The 21,534-nt window shown below is 37.2% G+C and overlaps 1 protein-coding gene across 2 annotated transcripts in view; it reads left to right on the forward strand.

The window, feature by feature from the left end:
- Positions 1 to 21,534, forward strand: part of Slc39a10 (solute carrier family 39 member 10) — a 141,871-nt gene that overhangs the window by 23,523 nt on the left and 96,814 nt on the right. Inside the window, exon 3 of one of the 2 annotated variants that reach the window (XM_046447274.2) lies at positions 7,033 to 7,133. The gene's annotated coding sequence lies outside the window, so the exon portion shown is untranslated. Of the gene's footprint in view, positions 1 to 6,866; positions 7,134 to 21,534 lie in introns of those variants that run through there. The other variant, XM_058580337.1, reaches the window with a different exon arrangement.

The raw sequence follows: 21,534 nt of genomic DNA on the forward strand, positions 1-21,534 counted from the left end.
AGGGGCTCTTTAGCACTGAGTACATCCCCAGCCCTTTTTATTTATTTATTTTGAGACGGGGTCTCACTAAGTTCTTGAGGCTGCCCTTGAACTTTTGATCCTCCTTTCTCAGCCTCCCAAATTGCTGGGATTACAAGCATGCACTACCATGCCTGGCAATATTAATTTTATTTTGAAACTTTTACAACACCCCCTGAAATTACTATACATAAACTGGCATGTTAGGAAACCAGGTTTTCTGGATTGGGCCTGTGAACAATTTGAAATTGTGAAAACTACTAACTAGAGTTATAATTTGTGCAGCCTCCTAAGGTGGTAGGAGAGCTGTATTGTGCTTAACTCATGCATTTAAATTAATTCACATTAAATTTGTGTACGGTTGATGTATAGCTCAGCTTTCTGTCATTTCAGTTCTCTAAAAGACTCATACCTTTTTCTTCTTTACCTTTTTTGTTTCCCTCCAAGAAAACCTTGACAGAAATCAAGTCTAGCCAGTTCTACTAGTTCTTGCCTTAAGGATAAGTGCTATCTTTAAAATCACACAGGCTTGCTTGCTAGTCTGAGGTGTTTTTAATTAGGCCAAAACATGTCTTAGCCTGAGAATTTATCTGCATAATTCTAGGTTTTAATATGTAAGAAAGCTAGCCAAGAGAATGTTACATGTGGATTTTTTTTTTTTTTGGTTGAACTGATTGAAACTCTTTTAATGCATTTCTCTATAAAAACTTTTCCTCTACTCCTTGAAATCTCTTAATTAGATACTACTCTGAGTATGCAAACATGAGCTTACATTCTCTTGCTTTGAGCTCATATTCTTTTACATTTCTTCCCTATTTGTTCTTTCATCACTCCCACAGATTACTTCAACCCAAAAAGGATTCTTTGTGCCTTGCTTTTGGTAATCAGGAAGAATGATTCTGCTGTTGTATGAGGGAGAATCATTCCAAATCCAACAAGAACTATTCATTTTGAGAACCTGAGAAGGATCATTAGTCATAGCTATGGGGACCGGCACTATCAGACAGACCACTTGCAGCAGGACTTGCTGGAAGAACTGAGGGTTTGTGTGAAGACATGGGCAGTGGGAACTCAGCTACCCCTGCTCTGGCAGGTCAGAGCCCCCCTGCTCCACTCAGTGAGAAAGACAGCACAGATCCTCATCCCTCAGATGTCAAGAGGAGGAAGCATGCCTGACCTCTAATGAGTGGACTCTGCATCACGGTGCAGGTTATGTGGGTTCCATACATCTCCTATACTCAGGAGTTAAGTTCTTCCAGAAGGGCACCGGAAGTTCCTTGTGCAAGACTACTTTGGAAAACCTTTCACTGATTTCTGAGTATACCTAGGGCTACTGATTAGTTCTACCTTTGTGAAGTAGGAAAAAAATAGTACTCCTTCCTCATAGGTGGGTGATGACAGCCTCCTTCCTGCCAGGGCACTTGGCTTGCCTGGTGGCCTTCTGTAGTGACAACCTGTGTAATTGTTGTGGACTGCCCAGTGGCTACAGCTCTGACCCTGGCCCTGCCTTCCCTGGAGGCAGGAAACACTTTGTCAGTTTTGCCTCTTGATATCACCTGGAGAGTGACAGCCAGTAGCTATTCGGAAGTTACAGGATATCAGGCTGGTGATTATCAAAAGATCTGCGGAAAAAAAAGACCACAAGGTGTAGAAAGAAGTTCTGCTTTTTGTAATCTTTTACATCTTGACTTAAATTTTCCTTCACAGAGGTCTTCCCTTGACAACTTACCTAAAGTGAAATCAATCCCGGGACTGTTTTTTTTTTTTTTTTTTTTTAAGTCCCTTTTTTAAAAAGTGACAAATGACAGTTATTGCATTTGTATTTTTATCTTATTTATTAACTGTCTTCAATTTTCCTGTGTAAGGTGTTCACCCATGTACTCCCAACACAGTATTGACCACTTAATGTGGAGGTGGCACTTATTACACCTGAGTTGAATGAAGGAATGTGTTGAGAGCCACAGCCGAAGGGGCCCCAGCAAACTTCCAGCTGCCGGCTGATGATTGGCTCACAGCGGCCCCAGCAACATCTAGCTGATTGGCTCCTCGGCCCCAGCAACATCTAGCTGATTGGCTCCTCTGCGGTGATGCTCATTGGGCTGTTTCCCTGCCCTTTCAGACCATGGAGCTGCTCATTGGGGGACTTTTTTGGCTCCGCCCACATGACCCAGCCAATCGGCCTCAAGAGCAGGAGGATTGTGGGAGGTGGAGAGAAGCTTGTGTGGGAGAGAGAGGCTTGTGGAAAGCCGGTGGTAGCAGTTGAGGCTCTGAGGGTTTTTCCTGAGAGGCTGTTTTGTTTGGCGTGTGTGGTTCTAAAAATAAAGTTAGTTTCTTTTGACAAGTGGCTCCTGATTGTGCCCAGCCAGACTGCGGCAGGAATGTCTTTAGCAATCTCTGGCTATGGCAAGGATGGGAAGCATGAAGGCGATCTCAACAACAAGATGACAGGGGATGCTCAGCAGCCTCGCTCAGAGGGATACAGTCTATCCGGTGACCTGGGCCACAGAGGCGTTTCTCAAGCCTGTCACCTTCCAGATAGGAAAGACAGAGCAGTTGATGTTTCACTGTGTTTAGCTAACATCCACTGAGCATGGCAGGCATTGTGCTTGGTCCTTAATTTACGTATACCATGTCATCCAACCTGCACTACAAGTGCCCTAGGAAACAGGCATAATGACTATCCAATTTTGCACATCAGGAAACTGAGAGAAGTTATGGATGTGTGTGTGGTTATGGATATATGTGTGGTTATATAAGAAACACAATAAGTAGCAACATCAGGACTCAATCCCAGGCCTGTCTGGGCTTAAATAATGCAGTCTTATGCATTAGATTGCCTTTGCCTTGAACACAGTGATAAGGAGCAGGAGATTCAAAACACAAGTGCCTATTATACAAACTTGCTTAGCCAGAGTCTCTGTGGCTAAGACTCATGGACAGTGGAGGATTTCCATCTCCACCTGTGTTCAAATATAGTAAGTCCTGGCCTGCATGTCCAGTACCTTATTTTGCTTCCTTGATGGTGCTCTCTCCCCTTTTTTAGAAGTGGAGAGCCATCTGTTGCATAGTTATCACAGCCCTGGGCCAGAGGAAGACTATTTCCCGCCCTCAGCCAGGCACAGGGTACCTAGTTACACAGTTCATCAGGGAATGGCGTTTTGTCTTGCAGCTGGAGGAGCATTTTATTTGTACTTTAGAATCTAACTGAAGGATGGCTCAGGTGTGATTTTCCTCCCACATTTTTCCCCCCTCAATTTTAATGACCATTTAAAATGGCAATAGTTTTGCCTTTCAGTTTGAGAAGTGCTGTAAGGTGACCCAATAAACAGTTTGGGATTGTCAGCAGCCACCTCCCAAGAGAAAAAAAAAATGAAAACATAGGCCTCTGCTCCTTGAATCTAAATAACAGAAATGTTTACAAAATTTTTGTCATCCCAAATGATCAGAAATTTTTTTCACAACCAATTACATATGTATCTGTGCTATATATTTACTTACCGGGTAGAACATTATGTTAATTATCTGAAGATATATATATATATATATATAGCATTTCAATATATGCAAATTGCATACAGCTTTCCATATTATTCATTTAAACAAATACATTGAAGACCTCGGTGACAGGAAGAAATCAAAATATTTAAGTTGACTCCAAGAGGTTAAGAATCTTGTTGTAATTCTTCATAACAAGACCCAGATATACCAGGATATTTTGGGTTTTAGTGGAATCATACTACCAATACCCTGCTTCTCTTCATAAACCAGTATGATTCATCAGCCTCCTACCAATAGGACAGGCGTGTGCTTTCATTCCTTTGCTGCACTGGTGATGGTTTGGTAGCTCACCTTACACAGGCAAGAACATACTCACAAGTAAGGTTCAGAGAAACACTGTACCATTACTAGTTCTTCTTTGTTGTACAGATGAAAACAATTAAGGCAGCATAGTCTTGATTTTTTCAGGTATGAATGTAGGATAACGTGGAGGTGTACAATCCAATGATTCACAGATTCTCTGTGCTTTTTTTCCCCCTCCTGCATTGGGGATAGAACCCAGAGCCTCACACATGCTAGGCAAGCACTCTACCACTGAGCTACATCCCCAGCCCCTTTAATGAATTAATTGATGAACTTTCTTATTTATTACTTTTTGTGGTAAACAGAATTGAACCCAGGGGTGCTCTACCCCTGAGTTACATCCCCAGCTGTTTTTATTTTTTATTTTGATATACGAGTTTTACTATGTTCCACAAGTTGGCCTTCAATTTGCAATTCTGCTGCCTCAGCCTCCCAAGTAGGTGGAATTACAGGCTGGGGATGTGGGCTCTTGGCACTTTTTTGGCAAGTACCATGGATTGAACTCAGGGGCACTCAACCACTGAGCCACATCCCCAGCCTTATTTTCTATTTAATTTAGAGACAGGGTCTCACTGAGTTGCTTAGCGCCTCACCATTGCTGAGGCTGGCTTTGAACTCTTAATCCTCCTGCCTCAGCCTCCTGATCATCTGGAATTACAGGCATGCACCACTGTGCCCAGTTTGTGAACTATATTTTATTTTGTAAACTTTTTCAAAGTTGCACTTGATGTATTGTAATTACTCTTGATTATTATCCATGTTAGCCAGAAAATATTTAAAGATCACAAAAACATGTTTGTCACATCTGTGAGAGCTTACACCGTTAAGCACTAAGAGCTGTTCATTTTGAGTTTTTTCAAGAAGAAAATAATGCTGGAATTTAAAAAACAACCATGTGACTTTTCTCTATTCGGTTTTGTTTGTTTGTTTGTTTGTCATTATATACCTTAATGGCGTGGTGTAAATTTGAATATGTCAACTGAAATGAGCTTTTTTTCTGCCTACTAGAAAAAGAATCCTGAGCAAGATCAAGTTTATTTCAATTTAGAAAACATTTATCAAAAGTCTAAAAAAAAGGACTAGGTTAGGTGCTATAGGTAAGAATAAAGAGAAGCAGAATCTTAGTGGGGAGATAAAACAATACAGAAATGACAATAAATTAGAGGATGACAGTTATTTATATGAGGGAGGAGACTGCAGCTGGAAAAGGAGGATATTTGAGAAGTTGTTACTAGAAGGTGGTATTTAAATATTTTTAGATTTATTTTTAATTGGCAAATAATAGTTGCGTGTGTTTGTAGGGTATAATGTGTCATTGTGATATACATATACATTGTGAGATGGTCAAGTCAGTTAAATTCATCACCTCACATATTAATCTTTTTTCTGTGCTGAAAACATTAAATATAACCTTTTAGCAATTTTGAAACATACAGGTACTTATTCACTATTCAATGCAATAGATCTCTAGAGCTTTCTTCTAACTGAAACTTTGCACTTTGATCAACATTTCTCCCTTCCCCATCCGTCCTCTCCCCTGTCTTTGGTGACCACCATTCTCTACCTCTATGAGGTAGAGAATGGTGGTCATGTAAAGTGACATCCACATGTCTACATACATCCACATGTAAGTGACATCATGCAGCATTTGTCTTTGTGTGCCTGGCTTGTTTCACTTCGTATGATGTCCTCCAGGTTCATCCATGCTGTAACAAATGACAGGATTTCCTTCTTTTTTAAGGCTGAATAGTATTTCACTGCTCATGTGTACCGCATTTTCTTTATACATTTATTTGAAAATGAATACTGAATTTGGTTCCATATTAGCTCTTGTGGATAACGAATATGGGAGTGCAGACATTCCCTTGGCATACTGATTTTAATTATTTTGGTCATATACCCAGAAGTGGCATTTCTAAATCATATGATAATTTCATTTTCAGTTATTTGAGGAACCTCCAGACTGCTTTCCATAATGGCTGTGCTAATTTACATTCCCACCATCAGTGTACAAGGGTTTTCCTTTCTTCATATCCTTGCCAATGTGTGTTATCTTTCATCTTTTTGATAATACCCATTCTAACATGTGTGAGGTAGTATATTTGTGGTTTTAATTTGCATTTTCTTGAGGATTAGTGGTGATGGATACTTTTTCATTATATCTGTTGTTCTTTTATAGGTCTTCTTTTAAGAAATTTCTATCTAGGTCCTTCATCCACATTTTGATTAGGTAGTTTCTTTTCTTGCTATTTAGTTATTTAGGTTAGGAGGTGGATTTGATATCATTACAGTTAAGAATTCCTCCAGACCATAACCTCCTTGAAGGAGCCACTTACAGTTGGATCAGGCTCCATTCATTTCTGTTTGGGGTATTACTTCTTTTCCACATCCTTCCTGCTTTCCTTGCTAAAAGAAGAGAATAATACACAGGAAAATACTCTTTTTCCCAAGTGCAAAATTATTTTTTGGTCTAGAGCCAATAGAGTAGAGAGACTATGTACAAAATACTATAGTCAAGGTAGGAGCATGGTACATGTTACCAGAAAGTGATATAAAATTTGCAAGATTTTAAAGGGATCACTCAAAAAAAAAAAAAAAAAAAAGTTGGCAAGGAGTCATGTGAAGAGGAGGAAAAGCCAGAATGTGTGTGTTACCCACCTACTATAGTTATGGTGTTGTAAAAAGATCAGTCCAAAAGACCTTGTTTTATTTATTTAATCACTCTCTAAAATGTTTGAATGCAAGTGCAGAAATAAAGGTATTTATGAAGTCAGACTTGTAAATGCCAGGAAGTAGTAAAGAATGCCAACTTAATCTCTGCTACCTGTGTGAGTCCTCAGGGAAAGGTGAGCTCATGAATGCATAAATACAGATCATTACAAGGCTGAATTAAAATACATTAAATATGGAAGTCAGATATAAACCCCTGAGGGTTATCCAACATAAAAAGAATAGTTGAAGAACAACCTGAAGCTTTAAAAAGGGGGGAAACCTAAGATCCTCACTGGCTGGGGAAAACAGTTACTAAACATCCTTCAAGAAAAGCACCTTATATAAAGCTTGGTGTTTGAAAGCCCTAGCACCTCACTGATCCAAATGAATGAAAACATAGGAGGAGGGACTTGCTTTATCTTCTATTTGTGGTCTCCACAGCCCCTGGACCCAGGAAGCTTCAATAATTGTTAACCGAGTTGGAGTGAGCTGAAATAAAGAGGTAGAGATCCTAAGCCTCCTACTGAAATCTTCCTTAAAGGGTAAGTTTTGTTTATTTACTATTCCTTCTAGGGTATAGTTACTTAGCAAAGTGTACGCTATTAGGTAAACATTTGGACATTTCTTTTACCATTTTATTTTTGGTTAACAATTTCTTCAGTCATACAGGGATCAGAGCAAATAGAGACAGACATCTCCCCATGTACCCCAGAAATTGCATGTGCAGGAGTGTAACCTTCAATGTATTAATGAATTAATATTAGTAGAAGATTCAGTGGGGACAAAAAGAAAGAAGTTAAAGACCTTAAAATAGAAGGTAATAGCTACCAATGAAAAGAAAGAAAAAGGTTCATATAAAGGAATTTTTTTTTTAAAGTGAACTAAAATTGAGAGAATGCTGAGACAATGGAAAACATTAAAAATGGAGAAGCAGGAACAGGAAGGACATTTTACATGCACAGCCAGATTGGTTTGTGAACCAAAATGTGGACCAAGGATTGTATGCAGGGATCAGTTGGAAATTGTTCTGAAAAATAAGCCAAAATAAAGGAAAAAAGATGTTTGCCCTCAAAAAAATGAGCCAGAATAGTCACTCCTTTTGACAGGAAATGACCACTTTTAAAGACATTGAAAGGATAACTACAAAAGTAAGAAGCAAGCAGTTAGAGTGAACAATTTGGAATAATGGAAGGGAAAAAATGGGCACAGGTCCACATTATTAAAATTATAAGAAAGTCTATTTACTGCAATAATTGCCATGAACAAAGTAAGGCAAACAAAACCTTTGGTTTTTTGTTTTTTTTTTTTCCTTAAAATCTCAAACCTGAACCTAATCAGACGTGTTTGCAATTAATGGAGATTAACTGATTGCCTGCAAGTAGGTTTAGGATCACAAACAAACTCATCCAAGGTAATTCTAAAGGAGAAATGAAACCACCACAAACCTGAAATTATTTTTTTTATTGGAATACTTTTATTCTATGATATAACTTTAAAATCTGAAAGGCTCAGCATTAGTCTTAATGCTAAGAAGAAAATAACAAAGCATAGGACCTTGGAATTCTTCATGGCTTTGACTGCAAAGGATCATTAACAAGAAAGGTCCAGATATAGTTATTTCAGTAACAGGGTATAACTTAATTTAAAAATAAATAAAATAATTTCAGCCTAATTTTCATCTAAAAGTAAGACATTAAGAATTTGAATCTTGTTCAGAGTTTTTCTTTCACATGAGAAACTAAAATAAAATGAGAGAAGAGAAATCCCGGAAGAAATGTTTCCAGTGAGCTTTTTGATTTTATGGTGCAAAGAGCTGGTCATCAGAGTGTAATTTTTCTAATAGTTGAACTTTAGTCCGCTCATTTAGGTTTCATCTTGTATAAGCAGAACATCCTGTATGTGCAGGTTCTTTGAAGTGATTCCATATTTGGGGTCAGTTATGCCATGAAAGGCTTTATGCTTGCTTTTTGGTATTTGTGGAATAACAGAAATATTAGCCAATTTGCCTTTAAGCTAAAGACAAGCAAATGTAATTCGGTATCCAACATTTTAATTTTTTGAGTTATGTATCATTTGGTATTTTAACCATCCTTTGTACTGACTTTGCTTTGTACAATATTATCTTGAGTAAATTTTATCTTTTCTTCAAGTATTTGAATCCATAATGACAATGATGTAGATGCTTACACATGCTTTGAGATGGTGGTGGTGGTGGTGGTGTATGTGTGTGATTTATGTAGAAAATCAACATTTATGTCATATGCATCTATTTGGAAATGTGCCCCTTACACATCCAGGCATGTTTTATGCCACACAAAAAGAAGTAATCAGCCTCGCCCCCAAGGAGATTATTATTTCAGTTGATTTAATTTACTGTATATAAGAGCATCTTAGCTCTGAGGATTGAGAGTAAGCATCTTGCCTGAGTAACAGTTAGAAAAAAGTGATTTTGGAGTTAGATGGATCTGAGCTTGAACCCTGTCTGTGCATATTAGTATCTTTGTTCCTTATAATCAGAAATATCAAATTGTGGTTAGGTGTGGTGGTGCACACCTATAATCCTAGCTATTTGGGAGGCTGAGGCAGGATGTGGCAACTTAGTGAGAGCTGTCTCAAAGAATAAAAAGGATGGGGGAATGTAGCTCCATGGTACCATGTTAGAGTGCCTCTGAGTTCAATTTCCAGTTTTAAAAAAAATAGTGAGAGAGATTTCAACATGTAAAATGGGAAAAAAATGAAGATATTAGTTTTTACCTTACAGAGATGTCATGAGAGTTAAATGCAGTTATGTTTATAAAACAACAAACACATATGTAAGTCCTCAATTTTTCATTCTCCTCCTTGCATATACATTTATCTAAATTAATGCTGGGGATTAGCATAGACCATAGTTGTCTGCATTAATTTTAATCTAAGATTTCTAATCAATTTCATGAAGATATTCAGGTTCTAATTGGCGATACTTTGGGTGGTTAAACAAGGCAGCTACCTAGCAGTTAGAAATTCAGGCATGAGGAAGCAATGCCAGGGCATGATCTCCAGGGCCCAGTTGACATCCTTCCACACAGTTCTTCACCAGTCAGCATCTACTATTCAAAATGACCTCCTAAGGGCTGGGGACTTACAGAGGGAGAATATGCTGAAAAAGCCTGGAAAAATAGTTTAAAAAAAGAAAACTAGGTAAGAAGATAAGAATTTATTTTTGTCAAAATGCGTGGGGAACATTTTTTTTAAAGGCACAGATGGGGCTGTGGGTGTAGCTCAGTGGTAGAGCACTTGCCTAGCATGTGCAAGGCCCTTGATCAGATCCCCAGCATTGCAAAATATAAATAAGATAAATTATTTCAAAAGTATTTCACTATAAATAAATACTGGGGTTTCTTACTTTTCTGCTCCTAACTTCCAAGACCTTTAGTTTTGCCCAGAGAACACAAAGGAAAGCCTAACACCACCACTACCACTATACACGTGCACACAGGCGCGTGCGCGAACACACAGACACACACACACACACACACACACACACCCCACATACCACTCAGACAATCTTTCCGTCTTTTTCTTTCTGCTGAACAGTATTGAAAAGCCACACTTTCAGTTCTCTACCTGAAACCCAAATAATTTTCTCTTCATCCTCCTGGTCACTCTGCAAGAATATCCTTCAAAATAAAATCAGAGTAATTGCAGATGCCTGCAACCTTAGAGGAGATAAAGATATCCATAATCAGAAAACTCCAACTGTAACAATAGTCCTCAAAACCTGCTAGATTTTTTGGACTCTTTATAGTCATTTAATCCCCTCCTCTTGCCATTTCCCATGTCTATTGAAAAAGAATAAATAAGGGCTGGGGATATAGAGTGCCTGACTTGCATGTACAAGGCACTGGGTTCAATCCCCAACACCACAAAAATAAATAAATAAATAAATAAACAAACAATAAAAGAAAATAGATTGGTCTTTCAACTCCTGGATGAGAGAGAATTTTTAAAATGAGACCATCACTTCTGTTGAATCTATTAGTGTTTTGGTGGTGGCTTTCTAATTTCTTTTTCATTACTGGTAGTTTGAACCTAAGGGTGCTCTACTGCTTCACTACATCCCACCCATTTTCACTTTTATTTTGAGATGGGGCCTTGCCTTTCCCAGGGTGACCTCCAATTTGCAGTCATCTTGCCTCTGCCTTCCCAATGGCTAGGAGTATTTGAGATGATAGGTGTATGCCACTGTGCCCTGTCTTATTTGTCTCCCTTCCCTCCCCACTGTGAATTTTCTTTTAATTTTATTACAAAAAATAAAATTGCAATAAAATAGACCCATGCATTTTTTGAAATGGTAGTGGTGCTAGGGATCAAACCCAGTGTCTCTTGCTTGGGTGAACTACCTTGAAGCCTATATCCCCAACCCTCACAAATTTTTTACATAGTGAGGTACTTCACTCAAATAAAAATCTAGGCTATTTTTAGTACTCAGAAGTCTCTCTGATGCCCCTTCCCAATCAATAATCCCTCCCTGGTAAACACTTTGCCTGATTTTTAACTTCATTTAAGTGGAACCATAAACTACATATGTACTTTCTTGTGTCCAGGGGATTTTGGTCAAGATGAAGCCAATGAGATTCATCCACATTGTTCCTCATGTCCATAATTTGTTCATCTGTCATATAGTATTCTGTTGCATGAATATACTGCAATTTATCCTTCCCTATTGATGAGTATTTGTGTTGGTTTCAACATTTTGATATCATATATAAATCTGCCTTTAAAATCTCCACTGTGGATTTTTTTTTTTTTTAAGTAGTATTCTGGAGAGGATTTTCAGGTACCCTGCTAGTGTGTGTGTCTATGTGTGTGTTACTGATGATTGAAACCAGAAGTGTTCTGCCTCTGAGCTACATCCCCAGCCCTTTTAATTTTTATTTTGAGACAGGGTCTCACTGAATTTCAGATGCTGACCTTGAATTTGGATCCTCCTGCCTCAGCCCAAGAAGCAGGATCACATGTTCATGTAGCAGGGAAACAGGCATGAACCACAGGGCCTTGTGTCACCCCACTGATCTTGCTCCATATTTTTTATTCTGGTGACATCAGAATTCAAAAGAAAGTAGAATTCCATTTTTTGCCAAAATTGAAATAAAATGAGAGAGAGAGAAAGAGGGAGAGGAAGAAAGAGGGAGAAGAAGAAAGAGGGAGAAAAGAACAAGGGAGGAAAAGAAAATGTATGGGCATGTTAGTATAAAATCTTAAAACTCATAATTCCCATTTTATAGTGATATCTGATCATCTTAATTTGCAATGGCTAAATAAGTAATGCTTACATGATTACAGACTTCTCTACTTCACTTTTGGAAACACTCCATACCCCCTGGAAATTTAAAGAGATATATCATATCCCTTTAAGAAGTGGTAAAATCACAGTGTCAAGTGCAAGTTCTAGGACCAAGCTCCCTAGGCAGTTTGGTTGACTTTGAGTTTTGTTTTGTTTTTTTAAGTTTTTTAGTTGTCAATGGACCTTTATTTTATTTATATATATGCAATGCTGAGAATCAAACCCAATGCTTCACACATGCTAAGCAAGCACTCTACCACTGAGCCACAACCCCAACCCCGCCCCCCAGAGTATTTCTCTTAAAATGGTTTTGTTGTGGTGCTCTTTTTGACTTAATGAAGAGTCCAAAACTCTTGAACCACTTTCCAGGGATATGAGTAAACTGCCTCTTCAAGTGTTCCCTGTGGTCTGTGTGCTATTGGGCCCTTCCCCATGCTAATTCTTATCTTTCATCCTTATTTCACTTCCCCTATTTTTTTTTTTTTTTTGCTTTTGTTGTTACTTAATTTGCTTCCTCAAATATATAGTCTTAGACATTTAAGTTTGTTTCCTTGAGCTCTAGAATCTACCACATTAATAAATTAATTATTTAGATAATTTTTAAATATATATATATATATAGATCATCTAGAAAGTCAGTTAATTAAAATGATCAGTAGTGGCAATCAGCAAATTATTTGCACAGCAGCTTATTTTTTAATTACAGATGTTTAAATTTCTGCCTGAGATTAAGGATAATTGTATGTTCATTTTGGGAATGTTGCTTATTTTTAATTGTAATCTTTTTTGTTTAGCTATGGGGGAGAATACATATTCTTTGTAACATCTTTGTCAATGTTGAAATCAGAGTATAGTCATTTTCGATTGTATACATGCCAAATAAAGTCTGAGAGCCTTTTAAATAGTCATTTGGTACTATAGAATAAACCAAAAAGAGTTAATCTATCTATCTATCTATCTATCTATCTATCTATCTATCTATCTTTCTATCTATTTGCTTGTATCAAAACAAAGTAAATGCATGCTTTATAATATTATAAGGCATATGAATGACTTCTCAATTTCCAATTGTTAATAACCATAGGTAGATGTTTAAAATATGGTTCAAGTTTGCCTATGACTTCCCGCTCAGCATTTAGTGCCAGATGGGCAAAGCTTCCATGATGAATTTTATCTGCCACCTATGCACAGGAAGCAGTTTTATGTCAAGACAAAATGGAAATTCAATAGGCCAAAGTTGAGAGAGAGAAGATAAATATGTTTGTGCTGAAGGACCATGGAAACACATATAGATTATACTTACAGAAAATATTTGGGGAATTAGTGAATTACTTGGAAGGACATGTTTTAGTCTCCTGGGTTTGTTTGACTCACATTAGCAGCCCCCATCTGCAAAAAGTCACTGTTCTCTATCCTAACTCAATTTCAGAGTCAACTTTCTGGCTTTCCTTGAAACATGCTTTGTATTATACTGTCAGGAAATAACTCTTTGTCAACTTGATGGTCTGGGCTCAAAAAGCAAGTAATAAAAGTTTAAATTGTGATTCTATTGCAATAGAAAGAAAGAAAAAGAAACCATAGCTAGAGCTGGTTTTGAATTCCTGCGATGGTGTTTAACTTGTTCAAGGTTCTCATTCAACATTTACAATTGGCTCAGTGTTAGGGAGAAGGAAAAACCTGTTGATACAGCTCCTTTAAGTACCCCGGGTTTCCAAACAACTCTAGATAGCACACATTCCTGTGGTGGGAGGCAGAGGGTGAGCCAGAGCCCTCTCCATTCATTCCAAGAGAGGGGAGAGAGACTGAACTATCCTCCCACAGGTGAAGTTAAGCTCCTCCTGTAAGTGGATTGATTTGTTACATGAATCAAAGTTCTATGGGTCTGGGCCAAAAACATTGTTCTCTCACCTGGTACCCTTTGTTCCCCTAACCCATCCTCATATCTCCCGAGCTCATAGCTAGGAAAATGTTTCTTTTTCAGTGATGCTTTCCTTCCTCCTTGATGATAATACTGTTTTTCTTTCTTTTGGGCTACAAAGGAAAATGATTTCTTTCCTTTTGGTTAGCAACTGTGTGCTTGCCTATCTAACACATTCCATTGTTTCTTTTCTTTTGTTACCATGTTTGTGCACATCTGAAAACCAAATGTGAGCTTTGTATCAAAACAAAGTAAATGCATGCTTTATAATATTATAAAGGAATAACACTGCTGTTCTCAGTGGTTATAGTCTTAGAGCATTTAAAATTTTGAAAGTGCTTGAAGTTTTCTTTTTAAAAAAAGCTTACCGATGAACTTCTTACAGGAAACTCATTTTGTGAAGTTTCTGGGTTTTGTTCTTATGGGTTGTTCACAAAAATACCTAATGTGTTTCAGAATTAGCTATGCCTATTTTAGTGAAGTGGAAATTCAGCAGATTAAAACCTTAGACTGATTTTTAAGTTTTTACTTTTCTTTGCAATTAATCAGTTCTGTGTATACATAGAAGCGATTTTATATGATATTTCAGTAAATAAAATATTGTCTAGTGTAACAATTTAACTTTTAAAAAAGGCTAACCGGGTTGGGGATATATTGCAATGGTTCAGCATTTGCCTAGCATGTGTAAGGCTCTGGGTTCAATCTCTAGCATCTGAAAAAAAAAAGGGTGGAAGAAGACCAGGAAGTGGGGGAGGGAGGAGGAGGAGGAGAGAGAGGAAATATATAGGCATTGTGGGAGCAAAAGACAATGGTTGTTGATGTTTATTGTTCCTTGAAAGCCACATTCTAATGTTGTCATTTTAATTTTGTAACTGTTGCCAAACTCTTTAGCAATGTAGAGAAGAAGTACATTTTTACCTGCTGTGTCCCTCCCTTTTTTCTGTCCCCAATCTCAGTGATCCTTAATATTCAAAGACACAGCCACTTAACCTGCTGGCCCTCTCTAGCTGGAGAGATGGACTGCTTTGAGTCATCCCCCCTTTTATCTTGTGAGATCATTCATTCCCTGAGTAATGACATCAATTTTCCAGGAGGCTGGCTGGCTAGGGATAAAATCCATGACCATTAAAGGGATGAAGTTAAAGGACTTCATCTGATGCATAGTAGGAGCTTGATAAGTATCTGCATAAAAGTCTCCAACTGTTTCCTTTATGTCAAATATATCTCCAACTGGATCATGATGGAGCAAGTTTTCTTTATTTTTTGTATTGCAGTTATAATCCCGGCTTTAAAAATATTGAGTGACTTTATATTGCCAAAATTAAGCATATAAGCATATTTAGCATTTCAAGCCCTGAAAACTTACATAGCCCAATAGCACAATATACCCTTTAAATTTTGCTGAAGGGAGTTGTGAGCAACAGTTGCTGAGCTGGTGATTCCCCAAACCCTCTACCCACTTAAATGAGAGTAGTGTCACTTACTGAACTCTGACATAAAATATTGTTTGGTAGGAATGCTTAATTTGCTTAAAGAAATTTTAAAATAAGTACTAGAAAAATCCATATTAACTTCCTCCTTAAAACAACTTAAGCTTAGACAAATTCCACTGATTCACCATTCCCTTGCTAACAAACTGGGAGGCCTCAGCCATATTTTGGAATCTTGCAGCTGATTTCAACCATTTGCATTGTTACCGGCAGTATTAATGGAAAAAGTAGACTTTTTCTGCATTGCCCCCTGGAAACCCTGGATTGCTGATACTGGGTAATGGATGTTCTGTCCCAGGGAGGATAAAATCTCCCCTGTGTGCAGCCAGATTTAAGGACTTCTAGATCTCTTTTACCTCAAGTTCCTCCCATCAATCCATTCACTTATATATACCAATTGCCTGGCCCCCATAAGCCCATGATTTTCTAAATTACATGGCCTGCCATTTCTTCAAGAAATCACATTAGTCTTCCAAAACCACTTTTCAAATAAAACTGCATTTTTCAGATATATAATACATTTTAAAAATTCTTCCAGCAGCCACCTTGTTCTAAACTCCATATAATTTTATTTGTAACTCCTAAGGCAACAATCACTTGATGTCTTATCTTTAGGTGTGTTTATCCTAACCACCCTTGTTGATAAATCACCTAAAAGCAGAGATTGTCTCACTCCTTTTATCTTCCCCTGTGGTTTCCCACTCAGTGCCCCCACACAATGCCCTGAGCATACATTTGTTCATTTAACATTCACGTGGATTTCCCTGAGCCAAGCAGGTCAGGCTCTGGTGGTGTGCAAAAACAGATGCCTTCCTGTAGGAGTTCCACCTCCAACGAGGGAGATTGATATAATCCACAAATAATGCATAAAAACACATGCAAGATTTCAGTGAGACATGAGGACATCTGAACTCTTCTAGACTGGAAAAGGGATCTTTTAAAGGAATGATTGGGATCTGAAAAATAGGAGCCAAGGTGGAGGTGCAGGAGAATGAAGACACTCCAGATAGAAATATCTGTACACAAACCCTTTCCTTGGGAAGGAACACAACACTGAAGTGGAAGAAGGGCATCTTTTGTGATCAACTTTACTTAATCAAGAAGATGCAGAGTACCTGGGAAACTAAAGGAAACTTAGTGAATGTTAATGACAGAACAATGAATTCCCATTTCCGGAGAAGGCAAATAGTGGTATGGTAAATTCAATTATTATATAATGAAGCAGGAAGCTTCAACCTATAAGAAGGAGACTATAAGTCATAGCATTTGGTCGTAGCATTTGGAAAAAAACAGGAAAGCTGGCTGATATGATTGCATTGATTTATTACAATTTGAAGGTGATAATGACTCTAAAAAATCACATACTATTCTCTGAGAATATTATAAATCCCTGGAACATCAAACTGAAAGTATTTTAACTTTGAATTACTCATGTATTTTCATTTTTTGAAGAAATTTGTGGGCTGAGAGTGATGCCTCTACCAGAATCATTCATTCCTGTATTTCCTTTAACTTCATTAAAAACTTCTGTTTGTTTTTTTCCCCCCATAGGAAAAGTGTGTTTTAAATCTGCTGCATATCATTTTGTTATATGGCTGTATTAATAAACATCTCCTATGGTTAGGGTGCTTCCAATATATTGCTATTTCTTATAATATCAAAATTATCAGCCACGCACTTTAAACATTTTCACAGAAATATATCTGTCAGATAATTTTCCAAAAAAGTGATTACTGGCCAATGAATATATGCATTTATAATTTGAGTGATATTGCTAATTTGCTTCTGTAGTTATTGCATAATTTTACAATATACCAAAATATGAGTCCCTTTTTTCCTATGGCCTCCTCAGTAGTGTATTACCAATATTTTGAATGTTTTCAACTCTAGTAGGTTAAATAAAAGTATCGATATTTTAAATTTATTTTATTATAGTGAAGTTTAATAGCTTTTGTTATGTCTAATAGCCATTTGTATTTTCTTCTCTTTGGCAAACTTTTCATATTTTTTGATGATTTTTTTTTAAATTAGGACCTAATTTATTGATATGATTTATTGAATAAGAATTAAATTTTAAAGCATTGAAATAGGAAAAACAGAACCAATGAGAAAGGCTGACAACAATGCTTTGCCCATTTTGAATATTGGATTGTTGATAATTTCTTGTTGATTTCTAAAAACTTTTTATACTTTAGAGATATTATACTTTTTTGATGAGTTGCTAATAATTCTCCCAATTGGGTTAATTGGGTTTTTTGTTTGTTCGTTTGTTTGTTTTTGCATTTTCTTATAGCATTATTCAAGGGTTTTTTGTTTGTTTGTTTGTCTTTGCTTTACAGAAGATTTTGTTTGTGTGGTGCTGACGATTGAACTGAGGGCCTCACACAGGCCAGGCAAGCACTCTAGCACTAAACCACATCCCTAGCCCCCATTATTTTGGTTTTGATAAACTTATCAATCTTTTCTATTATGATGTCAAGAGTTTGGATCATAGTTACAAAGTCCTTCCTCACTTCCAGACTATAAATAAATTCTTCCATATTATATATTATGACATTGAAAGCTCCACCTGTTTGCTTTTAAGTCTTTAATCTTTCATGTACATTAGGCATATGCTATAAGGTACAGGTCCAATTTTTTTTTGCATGTCCAACTGCTGTCCAAATATATTTTGAATTATTTTTTAAAAAAATTAATGAAGAACATTGAGAAGGAAAAACAAGAGTTGATTCTAGAAGACCCATTCTTGGAAAATGAAAAGTCATGAACTACCAAAGTAAATGAAAGGTTAAGGAAATTTAACTACGCAATCTGTGCAGCAAGATGGCCAGAAAATACATTACATAGATGTTGCCGTACCTCCACTTTTGGGTAAGACATGGCCAATCTGTCAGGGTGCCATTCCTTACAACTTATTATTTCAGGCAGCCACTTCCAATTAATCAAAATTGCCACGTGTGCTACTCATGGTGAAGGATTTGATTGGGAAGAAATGGTAGCAGGAGAAGTGCCAAGAGATGTGACCGAAAAGGCAGGTGATATTAGGATCTTGAATGCATATTGAACAAAGGGGACAATGTGATTCTTTTAAGGCAGAAAGAACATGGTAAAGGTACGTGTATAGAGAAAGGAGGGTTGATGGCTCAAATAAGAGAAACTAAAGATGATTGTAGTAGTTCAATATAAAGATACTGAAGACCTGAACTAAAGGAATGAAGTAAAATGAAGAGAAAAGGCCATATTCAAGAGAAAGGCAACAGAATATATCAGAATTAAAATCATCAGGGTTTGGTAACCAATTGGCTATAGGTAGTAATACAGAAAAGAGAATAAAAAATTATCAACCCTGTCTAGCTTGGGCAAGTAGTGGTGCTAAGAAACCATTCAGAGAATGTAGTAAGAGGAACATATTTAGGGATGGAAATGTAATAATATGGAAAAAGAGTTTTGTTTTACATTTCATATATCAGTAATGTATTTGGACTACTTATATTTACCTAGCACTAGATTGAGATTGCAATGTATTTAGAAATAAAGAGAAGATTTAGTATGATGCACACAAGGAATGTACTGTAGAAAAGAAATTGCATATACAGAAGCTAGAGAGTGACAAATTAGATCTACAAATTTCCAGTATAAAAGATGACTGTTTCAGCAATGGTGGAAGGGATGAATTTGAAAATGGAGCATATAATAAAAAAGGAAAGAAAAAGAACACTAAAACTGAAAATAATCTACATATGTTTATATAAACTGAAATAGGAAGTATAAGGTGATCTTGCAATAATAGTTTAACATTAGCTTCTACCTGCCAGTACCAGCATATTATATCCAAGCTTGGGCTCCAGGGCTTTAGACATTAAAATCCTGGAGAACATTCAAAGAACAACAGAGATAATTAAAGGGTTAGAAAAAAATAGCTGAGGTATGAAAGTATACTTGAGTTAACCTGGAAAAAAGACCAAATGGTGACTCCATCCACAATAGATAGATAAAGGCTCCCTAGAAATAGTTTTCCAGAGTTCAGAGCACGAAAAGAGATTAAATTCTAAATTTATCTACCTGAGGTACAGGACAAAACTTCCTGGGATGAAGGTTACATACATATTGGAGCTATATTTGGTAGTACAAGTTGTCTAGAAGTTGTGAAGTCTTCTATCTTTGAACCTACATAGAAAATTCTGTATTTAGCAAGCACTCTCTACTTACAGATTGAAATTTCTGATCCCTGCCTCTCTGCCAGCAAAAACATACCACAAATCCTGGATGGGCTGTTACCCTAAGATATTACCTTCTAGAGGTCATCTCTACTGTGAGAGTCCCTTCAGAAGCCATTTATTGAATAACTTTTTTTTTTTTTTTTAAGCAGTGCTGGAGAGAGAGGACCCAGGGCCTTGTACAGGCTGACATGGATTCAATCATTAAGCTATATTCCCAGCCCTTCAATAACTTTTTTTTTCTTTTTCTGTACTAGGGAACCCAGAGGTGCTTTACCACTGAGTTACACATCCAACTTTTTTTTTTTTTTTTTGAGACAGGGTCTTGCTGGCCTTAAACTTGCCTCAGCCTTCTGAGTCTCTGAGATTATAGGTGAGGGTCACTGTGTCCAGCCTCAATAACTATGTTTAAACAATGTGTATGAGACTTAATTTTAAATGCCACGGACATGACCTAAACAAAACAGAAAAAATTGAAACATACACAAAGTTTATTTGGATCAAGTACCTAAAACCTATTGCCCAAACTCTCCCCCTTCCTGGATCCTTCATCTGTTTTCTGCCATATGCCTGCCAGATTCTAGTATTGCAGAGATCAGTACAGAAGACTAAAGAACCCTTGCTCCAAAGATATACTATAAGTCTTATGATGAATATATATACAATTTCTCCCCCAAGTACCCAGGGGCACTTAACCACTGAGTCACATCCCCAGCTATTTTTAGAGAAAAGGTCTTGCTGAGTTGCTTAGGACCTTACTAAGTTGCTGAGGCTGGCTTTAAATTTGCAGTCCTCCTGCCTCAGCCTCCCCAACCTCTGGGATTACAGGCATGCTCCACTGTGCCTGGCTGACATAAATATTTTTAAAACTGAACATGGATTACTTGTAGTCTTAATTTTTATCAAATTCATTCAAGATGTAATTTTATTCATTGTATTTAATCATTTCCTTTTTGACTATCTGCTGTTTGATGGCCATTAGTGAACAAGACAGCATGATAATCAATAATGGGACTTATTAGAGACATAGTGACTGATTTTAATTGAGTGGGAAGGAAATATTAAAATATAAATCATTACGTAGTCTGTTTATTTAATATATGTAGATATACATGCTTAATAATATAAAATATTTGGAAAGAAGACTACTGCAAGGATACATGTTGAGAAACTAGCTGATTTTTTTTGGGGGGGGGAGCTATTGGGGATTGAACTCAGGGGCACTCAACCACTGAGCAACTTCCCCAGCCCTATTTTGTAATTTATTTAAAGACAGGGTCTCACTGAGTTGCTTAGTACCTCACCATTGCTGAGGCTAGTTTTGAACTCATAACCCTCCTGCCTCAGGCTCCCAAGCTGCTGGGATTACAGGCATGTGCTGCACCCAGTTTAGCTGAATGCTTTTAAAAACATATTTAGATTTGGAAATTCATTGCTGTATGAGTAGTGAATTCTTTGATTTCTTTGAAAGTAGTGTTTGATGGGATATGCTTTCTTGGTACTGAATTCAGCATAGCAACAAAGACTGGACATCTTTGTAGAAGTGTAGGGCAATTTAGAAGCTACCTGTAGGATAGGGAGTCATTTTCTTCCTGTAATTACTATCTCAAAATACTTTGACGGGGCTGGGGGAATAGCTCAGTGGTAGAGTTCTTGCCCAGCAAGCATGAAGACTGGGCTTAGATCCCCAGCAACACCAAACAATTAGACAAAACAAAACAAAACTTTGAAGCATGCTGATATCATTTGATCCAAGTCACCAGAAAGAAGAGCTGACAGCAGCAGACGGTAGGATTAAGAAAAAAAGGTACAGAGCCAGCACTCATGGAAAAAACAATTTTACTGGTAAAATTATCACCAGTTCAGAGATGTGCAAACCAGCCAGAATAAACTTGTGGTAAAGTATGAAGTGACTGCACATTTTAGCAAAGTTTGGCTTGGAAAGTAGATATTAAAGAATGATTTTTGGAACTAAATTTGAATAAGCTGAGA

Source organism: Marmota monax, unplaced genomic scaffold, assembly GCF_021218885.2.
Source record: "Marmota monax isolate L192 unplaced genomic scaffold, Marmota_monax_Labrador192_F-V1.1 WCK01_AAM20220418_F8-fsc00007, whole genome shotgun sequence".
NCBI lineage: Eukaryota > Metazoa > Chordata > Mammalia > Rodentia > Sciuridae > Marmota > Marmota monax.